The following is a 12,545-nucleotide window of genomic DNA, read 5'->3' on the forward strand; positions in this document are numbered from 1 at the left end:
GAACTAAAGAGCCTCTTGATGAAAGAGGAGAGTGAAAAAGTTGGCTTAAAGCTCAACATTCAGAAAACGAAGATCATGGCATCTGGTCCCATCACTTCATGGGAAATAGATGGGGAAACAGTGGAAACAGTGTCAGACTTTATTTTGGGGGGCTCCAAAATCACTGAAGATAGTGATTGCAGCCATGAAATTAAAAGATGATTACTCCTTGGAAGGAAAGTTATGACCAACCTAGATAGCATATAGAAAAGCAGAGATATTACTTTGTCAGTGAAGGTCCATCTAGTCAAGGCTACGGTTTTTTCCAGTGGTCATGTATGGATGTGAGAGTTGGACTGTGATGAAAGCTGAGCACCTGAAGAATTGATGCTTTTGAACTGTGGTTTTGGAGAAGAGTCTTGAGAGTCTCTTGGACTGCAAGGAGATCCAACCAGTCCATCCTAAAGGAGACCAGTCCTGGGTGTTCATTGGAAGGACTGATGCTGAAGCTGAAACTCCAATATTTTGGCCACCTCATGCAAAGAGTTGACTCACTGGAAAAAATCCTGATGCTGGGAGGGATTGGGGGCAGGAGGAAAAGGGGATGACAGAGGATGAGATGGCTGGATGGCATCACTGACTCGATGGACATGAGTCTGAGTGAACTCCAGGAGTTGGTGATGGACAGGGAGGCCTGGCGTGCTGTGATTCATGGCGTCGCAAAGAGAAGGACAGGACTGAGCAACTGAAGTGAACTGAACTGAACTGAATGGACCAGAACCTGGCGGTCCGTAGTCTACGATAATAAAGTGAAAGAGAGAGAGAAAGAGAGAAACAAAGAAAGAGAGAAAGAAAGACACGGGGACCCAAGCTCTGATGGAGCAAGGGTGCTTTATTAGCAGAAATGCAGGCTTATATATCTTTAGTAAGATGATTACTCAGCTATTACCCAGGATGAAATTTTATCAGTAACCACAATATGGATGCTACTGCTACTGCTAAGTCACTTCAGTTGTGTCCGACTCTGTGCGACCCCATAGACAGCAGCCCACCAGGCTCCCCTGTCCCTGGGATTCTCCAGGCAAGAACACTGGAGTGGGTTGCCATTTCCTTCTCCAATGCATGAAAGTGAAAAGTGAAAGTGAAGTTGCTCAGTCGTGTCCGACTTTTCGCGGCCGCATGGACTGCAGCCTACCAGGCTCCTCCATCCATGGGATTTTCCAGGCAAGAGTACTGGAGTGGGGTGCCATTGCCTTCTCCGACAATATGGATAGTCTAATACATACAAGGTCGCTGACGCTGAAAAGAGTCACTGAATATCTCAGCCTATGACCTCAATCCTGAGAACTGCATGCAGCTTTACTCGTTCTCGGAATAGGAACTAATAAGGAAAAGAGAATCCTTGAGAAATAGAAAACCGCATGCAGGAATCCTCCTGTTAAGTGTTCTCTGACACCTAAGATCAGAGGATTTGATTACAGATTTATTGCTTAATTTGTTGCTGTTGTTCTGTTGCTCAGTCGTTTTTGACTCTTTGTGACCCCATGGACTGCAGCACTCCAGGCCTCCCTATCCTTTACAATCTCCCGGAGCTTGCTCAAACTCACGTCCATTGAATCGGTGATGCCATGCAACCATCTTGTCCTCTGTGGTCCCCTTCTCCTCCTGCCTCAGTCTTTCCCAGCATCAGGATCTTTTCTAATGAGTCAGCTCTTGCTTAATTATTCTTTAGTTTATAAATTTCCCATTTCTAAGAGTAATAACCTGGACTTTCATACTCTTAAAAATCCTATATATTCACCATTCATAGATTACTTTTTAATTCTAGATTCTAGAAATAGTTCATCCAGAAAACATATCACTCATTTGTTTCCCTTTAAATCATTGTGGTATGTAAATTTGCATTATATACATTTTGTTTTCTCAGTCTTTCTAATATTTTCCAACTATTATGATGAGAAATTGAGAATATTAACCATAAAAATAACTCATAGCATTGTTGATATATTTCTTTAAAAAAAAATCTATGTATGGGAAAGTACTAATAATGCAATCCCATTCCAGTTAAGATGGTAGAGGATTTACAGTGTCAGCAGATTCACAACAGGGACATTTCAAGTCTGTGTAAGTACTAATTACTTCACAGAAAGATTGTAGAATTTTAAGAACAACAGAATGCCTGGGTCATTTTTGAATCTTAATTTTAGGCTTAAAGGATATATATATTATATCAGTAATCAAAAGTAAATATTCTTCATTATAAAACATGTTCTGTTTCTGCCCTTCTGAAAGGTCAAAAGAGGCTCTAACCTGGCTTGCAGACAGAAAAGAGTGAAGAATTATTAGTTACCTAAAAGTGGAGGGAATTAGGATCTGATATTCAAATGCTTTCAGAAAAGAGATTTATAACCATATCAGTCCAAAAGAAGGGAAAAGACAGGAAGTTGATGTTTATCATTGTCCAGAATGCAAATGAAGACTAAGGAGAAAAGAGTAATCAGTGGGAAATTGACTGATCTCCAAATGTGACTAACGAGTAGGGGAAGGCCATAAAGAAAATATCAGATATTCAGCTATGTGATCACCCAGGAAAACCTGCAGAACACGGTCTCTGAGGATAGAATTGCTAAATTAAAATGATAAAAAATAAAAAGAAAATATTGATGGTAAATAAGTATGTCTCAGAAATAGCACTGTCTGAGTTTACATGTAATGAGTCAAACTGATTCAAAAACAAGGGTCACAGCAAAGTCTCTAATCAGAAACAAGTATACAATATCAGTGTTAGAGGGATATGCGTAAGGAAAAGCCATCCTCTCACAAAATTCCACAAGATAATAACTAGTGGCCACCAACCAATTTATTCATCATTATCCATTCCTTCTCCTTTCTTTGCTGTTATATAAAACTAAAATGAAAACTTTCTGCTGACTGTGGAAGACTAGGTTCTTTGGAGCAAACAATCCACCCCTTATTGAGAACTAGGACCTCTGGGTAACATAACACACACACACACACACGCACACACACACACGCACACAACTGTTTATAAGTTTAAGAAAGTTAAAATGTCAATGAAAAATTGAAGGATTCAATATGAGAGGGAAGAAAACTTCATGGATGTGAGCCTTAAATTGGTGCTTTCTTTTCTAAAAGCATTGGACCTCAAAGTGTGGCCCCAGGTAAGCAGCATCAGCATCACATGCAGACTTCTGAGTAACGCAAATCCTCAAGCAATACTCTAGATCCAATGAATGGAAAAATATGAGAGTGGAGTCCAGAAATCTGCATTCTAACAAACACTCCAGGTGATTCTGATGTACACTACAGTTTCAGAATTGCTATCCATGATGGATTTAATGATTTAAAAGTAATTGTTAGAACACATTAAAATGCTTTTGATAGGGTCATAGTGCTGATGGAATAAAAATTAGAATTATAAGCCTCCAAAGAGGAGTTATATATCTACAGATAATATACATATACTTTATGCCATTAGGGTAGAAAAATATTTGTTAAATTGTAAACAAATATTCCAAACTAGAAAAATGATAAATTGGATCACATTAAAATGTGTAACTTATGTTCACCAAAAGTCACTTCTAGTTTAAAAAAAAAAAAAAGATGAGTCAGAGTGGAAGAGAATATTTGCCTGACATGTAATCAATAAATAGGTCACATTTAGAATATATTTTAAGAAAAACACCTCTATGCATCAATATAAAATGAACAATCTAAAAGAGAAATGGAAATGAGAATTGCTAGAAATATCCTAAGGATAAGATGAAGAGTTTGATGTAGAGAGAAACTGAGACAAGTTCAGGATTATTGGAGTTCAATATAGGGAATGGCTGGAGATGAAAACAGAGAGGAAAGCAGTGACTTGAAAAACATTGTGTGTAAGTAGGGGATTGTAGAAAATGAAGGGAATAAGATAATAGATAGACCCATTAAAAAGCTGTGACCTTAATCCATGTTATAGATAACAGAGCCACCTACTATAGAAATGGCAGTGGCAACTGGAAAGATGCAGCATAAATTGTGTGTGTGTGTGTGTGTGTGTACGCGTATGATTGAATGATTGAATATGAGGGGTAAGGAATGAGGAGACAAATTTAAACCCAGGTTTCTGACTGGAGCATCAAGAACCATTTGCAAGACAGTAAATCAAGGGAAAAAATGTTTTAATTTCTATAATTTTACTGTCTTTCTTATGTTGTTCAGTCGCTTAGTCATGTCCAAGTCTTTGCGACCCCATGGACTGCAGCACGCCAGGCCTCCCAGTCCATCACCAATTCCCGGAGCTTGCTCAAATTCATGTCCATCGAGTCAGTGATGCCATCCAACCATCTCATCCTCTGTCATCCCCTTCTCCTCCTGACTTCAGTCTTTCCCAGCATCAGGGTCTTTTCCAATGAATCAGTTCTTTGCATCAGGTAGCTAAAATCCAATGTAGTAGATAATATTTTTATCCCATTTACAATTCAGGAAGTTAACAAAACTAAGTAAATGGCCCCAATTCACAAAACTCGTCTGTGGCAAATGGAGATTTATACCCAGATAATGTGATTCTGGAGTCTGTGGTCTTAACCATCCTGGTCTATCACTAAAGTGGCCTTAACTTGTTTCTTTTTCTCCCGCCAATACAATGGTATTTAACTTGGTTGCTCTGATTGGAAAATTTCCTGTAGCAGTAGCCTGTACAAGCAGGCTGAGGAAAATTACTGGGACCCTCACATTCTCTTTATGAGCTAAAGTCCCAGTGTGTGCTACTGATGGTCATAATTTGCAATGAATGAATATCCTCTTCATTGCCTCCAATCATTTCTCTAGGCAGGTAGCACTGAAGTTTCACTATATTCTAAGTGAAAGTGAAGTCGCTCAGTCGTGTCCGACTCTTTGCGACCCCATGGACTGTAGCCTATCAGGCTCCTCCGTCCATGGGATTTTCCAGGCAAGAGTGCTGGAGTGGATTGCCATTTGCTTCTCCAGGGGATCTTCCTGACCCAGGAATCGAACCCGGGTCTCCCACATTGCAGGCAGATGCTTTACCGTTTGAGCCTTAGAATAAAGAATATTTTAACAGGGGTGTGATAGTTGAAAAAAGAAAAAGGTATGGAAGGATGGTTAAACTTGTGGTTCTGAACAAACAGAACCCATTCTCTACAGAATTCTGGACATTTCTGGACAACTCACATCAGTACCTATTATCCACAATAGAGTTTAGATATTCCAGAACATGAGTTTTGGTGAAGTTTAGCTCACCAAGCAACTGTTTCTTTTATAATACATTCAGTGATCATAAGTTTTGCTTCAACAGGAGTAGAATTTTTATTCCCAAACTTGGTATATGTAATAATCAGTTAATTTCCAGGTTAATATATATCATTATTGTTTCAAGTAACAGATTGAACTCCAAGAGCATTTGTTGAAAATATTGAAAGTTCAAGAACCAAGACCAGGTTTTCTAAAGGGTAGGGAAAATCCCTTAGAATGAGAGTCTACTTCTGAAATCAGGATATCATCATAAAGGTATTTTCACTCTTGCTCTGAATTTCCTAGGACCTCCTGGGTCTTTATAGGATGGAAACTAACATAATTTTATTGATGATTAAATCAGTATCAGTGCTCTGTGGGTGCCAATAGCTGAAAGGAGACCTGGATATTTTAAGGGATAAAAGAGAATTTTTCCAAAGGGATCTAAGTATATCAATCTGATATCATCATGAAACAAACCACCCAAAAATATAGTGTATTAAAACAGCATTCACTTATTATTATTCACTTACTACAGCATGGCTCACAGTTGGCTGATCTAGGTTGCACTTAGCTATCTTCATTTTTGATGGTGGTTCTGCTTAATCCTACTGGGAGCAGCAGATTTTCTTAAGTACAGTATTATCTTGGTGATGACAGAGGTGCTAAATGGTAAGCAGAATCATGGGGGGAGGGAACTTCTTAAGCTCAAGGCTCAGAAGGATTGTTATTTGGTGAAAGCAGTTCATATGGCCCAAACCAAGGTTGAGGTGTGGAGGAACACAGGATGAAGGGAAATGTGTAACCCAAGGTAAGGCCATGGCAAGAGCGTAGGTGATGGAAGAGTTGAAGAATCCAGGCTAACAGTTCAATCAACCCTTCTTGTAAGCTTTCAAAATTACAAAAATTATATATACAAGGCTCTAGGAAAAATAGGAAGAACAGTAAGAAAAATCCCAATCTAAAATTCATATAGAGAATCTCATTTAGGTAGCATCCTGCCCAGAACCTAGCTGACCTCTTACTGACATCTGTAAATGCCTTATTCTAACAAGAAGTAAAGAAACTGAGAGAGAAATTCTGTTTAGCTTCTTTGGGTCACGTGTGACCACTCCTACTCCCAGGAGTGAAGGGTGGAGGTGCTCTTGGCTTGGCAATCAATGATCATCCTAAAGCCACAAGTGTAGGGATGTTACTCAACTCAGGTTCAGCTGCTTGTTGCTTGAAAATCAATACTTGAGAAGCAAGTGCTGGTAGAAGCAGAAAATGCTTTTAATCAGAAAACCAGCATTCTGGGGAGAAGGCAGACCCTTATCTCAAATCCAACTCCAAAGATTCTGCTTGGTCATGAAAGTTTTTAAAGGGAAAAGGGGAAGTAATCTCAGTTAATCATTGAGTTAGGAAATCAGACTCATTCCCATCTCCTACTACATGAAGGCTTGTTGACTCATTGTGATCTTTCTTTAGATGCTAATTCCTTCACACAGTTTATTGGAGAGATTATTGAAGGGGAAGTTAGAAAAGAGATCTAGTCACCTACTTCTTTGATCCATGGAAAGAACCATCAGGTTAGAGCAAGGATATCCTGTTCTCAAAAGGTTTGAAAGCTATTTTTGAGCCAGAGAGAAGTACAGCATGGGGATACTTGGTTTAAGGTTAATTAAAACACAGCTTTGCTAAAGTGACAAGACAAAAGAGGTCTCCTGCAAAGAGCTCTTTCCTGCCAAAAGCTGGCTACAAATCTTCACTTGTCAGACATTATTCCATTTCTCTGGGATTATGGGCAAATTCTGTCATCTGTAACTTCTTCATGTTGACATAGCATGCCATATTCTTACAATGGAAGATGTTGACATAGGTCTGTAGTTCTCTTTGCTGACAATTTTAGTTGCTTGCTTAATTTATAGGCAATTTATAGGCAGGGAAAGCTACAATTATTTTGATGCTCACAAAAATATAGATTATTGTGAGCAATAGTGTTAATCCCACTCTCTTAAGGCCAGTTACTGGAACTGTACTAACCATAGATTCAGGACTGCTCAAAATGGAGCAGCTTATGTCATCATTACAATCTGGTCATCATTCAGTTAGCTTTTCCCCTCTGATGGATGTTATAGTATCTGTAGAACAATTCAAGAATGTGCATCAGACCTTGAGTCTACGATTCTATTGTCCTAATCATTAACTGCCTGAACATTCTCTTTTGTGCTTCAGAGATGCCTGGGAGACTTCAGCTTTTCTACAAATAAGGATCGGGGACATGGAGGGTGTCTTTGTGCTTGAGTGGGCAGGGAGGGATGCAGGATTCTGCTCAGTTCCGGGGATAATTTGTTTCCCTAAAGAAATGATAGATTCTACTTTGCTGAAAATAAAGGAGAAAATATTCTGGACTGATGAAAGTAGCTGATGTCTACTACAATTATTTAGGACACTTTGACATCCAGCTGTATATTATCCTTATCAAAATTATCCCATCTGCAATATGATGTCAGGGTCATCACCAAAACTGAGACAAACAGACACAATCTTAAATTATGAATGAACTAATGAGTTCAATCCTTGAAGGATCAAGGGAACAGAACAAATATGAACTGAAGGATCATTTTACAAGATAAGAGTTAGACATTGCAGTAAATGTGAGCAAATAATTAAAAGTTTTGAGCCTCTAGTGCTTTGGAATTTTGAAACAATTGTGCCAGTCTGTTTTCAGCCTAGAGGTGGAAATGCCAAGTCATTTTGAGGATATTTTCTATTCTGAGGGAAAAAAAAGAAAACCTTCTTTAGTTATGTAAATGTGGAAGTAGAAGCAATTCTTGCCCTGAAGAATTAGTATAAAAAGATCTTTTTGGATTTCCTAAGATCTAGCAATTTTTTTCTTCCTTTAGTGTGCAGAATTCTGAAAAAAAGTAGCAGTGTTGAGCCTGTCTGGTTTAAGAATAGTAACCTTCCCTATGCTCTTTGAGACAGAAAAGATGTTATTTATTTAGACCACTGATTTTTTTTATTGTTATCATTTTGTTTGTAGCTAGATCAAATCTGAATGGATGGATACATATTTCAAATTATAATTAACCATGCCATTTCATTTTTTGTATTTCTTTATATATTTGTCCCTTGGCAGATCTCCAAATCTCCTCTTTCAAGGTTTTAAATTGATTGTGCATAACCACATTTTGGTCATCATTACAAGATTACACTGCAGTTTTGCATAGGTGATGTCTAGTTTTCATATTAAGAACTGTGTAGAAAAAAATAGCGAATGTACTCATAGTACAGTAGAAAACTGTTCCCTTAATCCCCACAGACTTCTAAAGGTTTTTGTGGGTTTGTTGGTTCTTTTGTTTGTTTGGGGTCCATATGAAGCAAAGGTGTTAGGGTTTTAGGGGAAGTAGTTAGACTTTGTAAGGTTTAAGGTATGGAGCTTTGCAGAACTTCGCAGAACTGCTTCCTGCTCAGGAAAAATTCCATCACCACCAATCCAACCATGCCTTCTTGGAGAACTGACTTTCAAGAGGCTGTGTCATGGAATATTTACCAGCTAATTTCTCTGGTAATATTTTTGCTGACATTGCATCCTGCTGGGGAAATAGAATTTTAAAAGGTCTCCCCACCTGGAAAGCTTCTCCACAAAGGTAATAGCAAAAGAAAACAGTTTGATTATTGAATAAGGATTAAACCAGATGTGATGTGCATCACATGCTGTCAGCTAAGAGATTGCAAAGACAGGACGGAATCTCATCCACTTAGAAAGCTGTCTTAATCTGTTTGGGCTACTGAAATCAATAGGCCATAGGTTAGGTTACTTTTAAGAGACAGAAATTTATTTCTCATAGTTTCAAAGACTGGAAGTCTGAGATCAGAGTCATAGCTTGGTCAGGGTCTGGAAAGAACCCTCTTCTGGGTTGCAGACTGCTGACTTTTCATTGTATCCTCCCATGGCAGAGAGCAGAGAGGGCAAGTAAGACCTCTCATGACTCTTATAAGGACACTAACTCCATTCATGAAGTCTCCACGATTATAACCTCATAAAATTCCAATTATCAGCTAAAGACTCCCAGTTCCTAATAACATCACAATTGTGGGAATATGATTTCAACATAGGAATTTTAAGAGGCCATAAATATTTGGTTCATAACAGTAGCCAAGCTGTTATGTTACAACTCTTCATACACCTTTTCCAAGATAAACAATCTCTACCATACAGAAGGCTGAATGCTGAAGAATTAATGCTTTCTAATTGTGGTGCTAGAAAGATTCTTGAGAGTCCCTTGGACTGCAAGCAGATCAAGCCAGTCAATCCTAAAGGAAATAAACCTGAATATTCATTGGAAGGACTGATGCTGAAGCTGAAGCTCCAATACTTTGGATACCTGATTCAAATAACTGACTCATTGGAAAAGACCCTGATACTGGGAAAGACTGAAGGCAGGAGGAGAAGGGGCGACAGAGGATGAGATAGTTGGATGGCATCACTGACTCAATGGATGTGAGTTTAAGCAAATTCAGAGAGATGTGAAGACCAGGGAAGTCTGGTGTACTGCAGTCCATGCGGTGACAAAGAGTCAGACACAACTTAGCGACTGAACAACAAGTCCTAAGTACAAGTACTCGAGGGCACCATTTGTCACACATGTTCACACAAACTAGCACTCCTTGGTAACTGAGGTGACTATCTGTGTTTGCTAATAGGTTTTATCCAGAGGAAAAACAAACTTCTCATATCTTTATAACAAAAGGACTTTTGCAAGTGGGAGCAAGGTGTCCAGAAGTGTCAGGAAGCATTTAACAGGAGGCTTCATGTGTGCTGTTTTGGGTCCATCAGGAACCCTCTGTTCCTTATTAATTCCTGAATATTCAGGAATTAAGAGGAGAGGCAAGCATCTCCCGGGGCTGAGGGATCCAGGCATTTACCTCGTTACTTTTTCAATACGATGATAAGTACCCTCTTCCTTCTTGTGAACCATACAGTAAAAGTGATTATTTACAACTCTCTCTCTCTCTTAAATATGAATCACCTATGTTTTGTAAGTCTGGAATTTTAATCTTTATCTTTGCTGAGAATAACTACAGTATATATGCCCACCCCATGTTGATTAAAACACCTTTGCTCCATCAGAGCTTTTGTTCCCGTGTCTTTCTTTCTCTTTCTTTATCTCTCTCTCTCTCTCTCTTTCTCTCTCTCTCTCAGGCTATTTCTTTGGAGCTCAGAGGCTCTCTGAGTTCACTTTCCTGCCCGGGCTTCTAAGACCCTCTCAAGAAGGCGCTCTGGGCCTTCACCCCATCGAGAGGGCGCCTGAGGCCTCTGTGAACAGAGCAAGCCCTGGGCCAGGGGCTTTATTGGCTTTCTGCATAAACCAAGGAATATCAACCTCTTTCTCTCTATTTTCTTTTCAGTCAACTCCAGACCACCAAGTTCCAGTCCATTAAAGGACCTCAACACAGAAGAAGTTAGGTCCTTCACTCCCACAGACACTGGGAGACTGGGCCAACATCACCTCTGATGTTTACATTTCAAAGAAGTGGCTCTCAGATCTTTGAGAAAGACAATTTGGGATCATAAAGCTAATTAAATGCCAGCCTCGTCTTCAGAATAATTTACAGTCATTTCAAGGGGAGGAGCTAGTATTTAAAACTTACAGATTTTCCAAAGTGAATAAGCTGAGGAAAATGAGAGAAGGAAAATCTTCTTTATTTGCAATACGGGGAATTAAGCCTCCATTTTCAATATATATTTGTATTTGCAATCCTTTAGTGGATATTACAATAAAGTCTGAATTTACAAAAGATTTTTATAAAGCTCTTCAGTGTGCTATAAACTTCCTCTGGCATGATGTTGAATAACACTGATGTTTTTAGGCTTTTGACTTTAAAGTGGTCTTAATTCTAAGAAATCACCAATAATTATGTTTACTCTAGATGTTTGTAGACAACATCTATCAAATAAAAAGCACTTTCATTTTCTTTTGTTTACTAATTGGCAGAAGAAGCAAGTCCATGTAAGATACGTGTGCTTTATCTATATCTGAATTCCATGTCACTCAGGAAGCTTATCTGGGAAACAAAACCACTGATGTTTCTGAGTAGAGACTTCCTTCCTGCCCTTGGAAATGATAATGAGTTGTGTCTGGATTGATCACTGCACTTTTTGTGTGAAAGCTTATCCCACCTAAAGTAGTGGGGGTGGGGGAAAATCAGCAAAGTTCGTGCCAATATTCTGTGTATGGTCCTCTAATTATCTCATGTCCGGAGAGGCAGTTCAAGAGCTCTCTGCTCCAGGATGCATTTCAGCAAACTGAAGTGCAGAGATTGAGAAAGGCAAACTGGTCCATACCTAAAGGTATCAGAGACACTTTAATTGAACAAACAAAATGTTTTTGCCACCCTTGAAACAGGAATTTTGCCACTGGCTATTAACTTATTTCTTTTAAACATGAAAAAGACCTGAGATAACTAGCTATTTCTGTTTTGCGGTGGACAAGAAGGGCACAATATTGAAGAGCCTTCCTCAGGAGGCAATTAACCTTAGCTCAATTTATAGAAATCTTGGCAGAACACAGGGCAGAAGAGTCACTCTACTGGACTAAAGTTTCAAAAACTGCAAAATTGGGAAAAATTTCTGGCAAAGGGTTGAAGTAGCCAATTCTCTATCTTATGGAGAAGAGGTGCAGGTGTCTACAGGGTACTGAGGTGGAAAACCATTAGACAAGTAAAGCAATTTTCAGAAATAAACTATTGTTAGGGCAACATAGGTGGAAAACTATTGTTATCAAGGGTAGTTTGAACAAAGTGTAACAGTAGTGAGCCATTCAGGCAGTGAAAGCATTTACTTTTAACTCACTAAGGCATGAGAAAGCAGATATTGAGCCATGAAGCAGAGCTAGGAAATGAAAATGAAGGAGGTAATACTTACTCTTGGCTCAGAATCTCAATCTCTGTTTTAAATCCTTGACATAGAAATTATCCAGAATTAAATAAATTAAAACTAAGTTTTGTCTTCAAATAATGGGAAAATGGGCCACCATCACACACAAGAACCTGAGAAATATATTCCTAATACCTTAGACCAGGTTGGCAAGGTATCTGAAAATGTCCCAAGTTTACTTACTGGACAATGGTTGAACCTGGAGTCTATGCAAGTCTAGGGCAGCTTTCTATGTGGGATTTCTACTCTGGGAAAGCAAATTCTGGACCAAGGCAAACTGGTAACTGTCTCAAGGAGGGAATAATATCTCTTTGGGGATACAAAATATTACTAGGAACATGAATTTGGGGCAGGATAGTTTTTTCACTGACTTCTTTTTTTTTTTTTT

This window comes from Bison bison, unplaced genomic scaffold (genome assembly GCF_000754665.1).
Source record: "Bison bison bison isolate TAMUID 2011002044 unplaced genomic scaffold, Bison_UMD1.0 scf7180017864491, whole genome shotgun sequence".
NCBI classification, from domain to species: domain Eukaryota; kingdom Metazoa; phylum Chordata; class Mammalia; order Artiodactyla; family Bovidae; genus Bison; species Bison bison.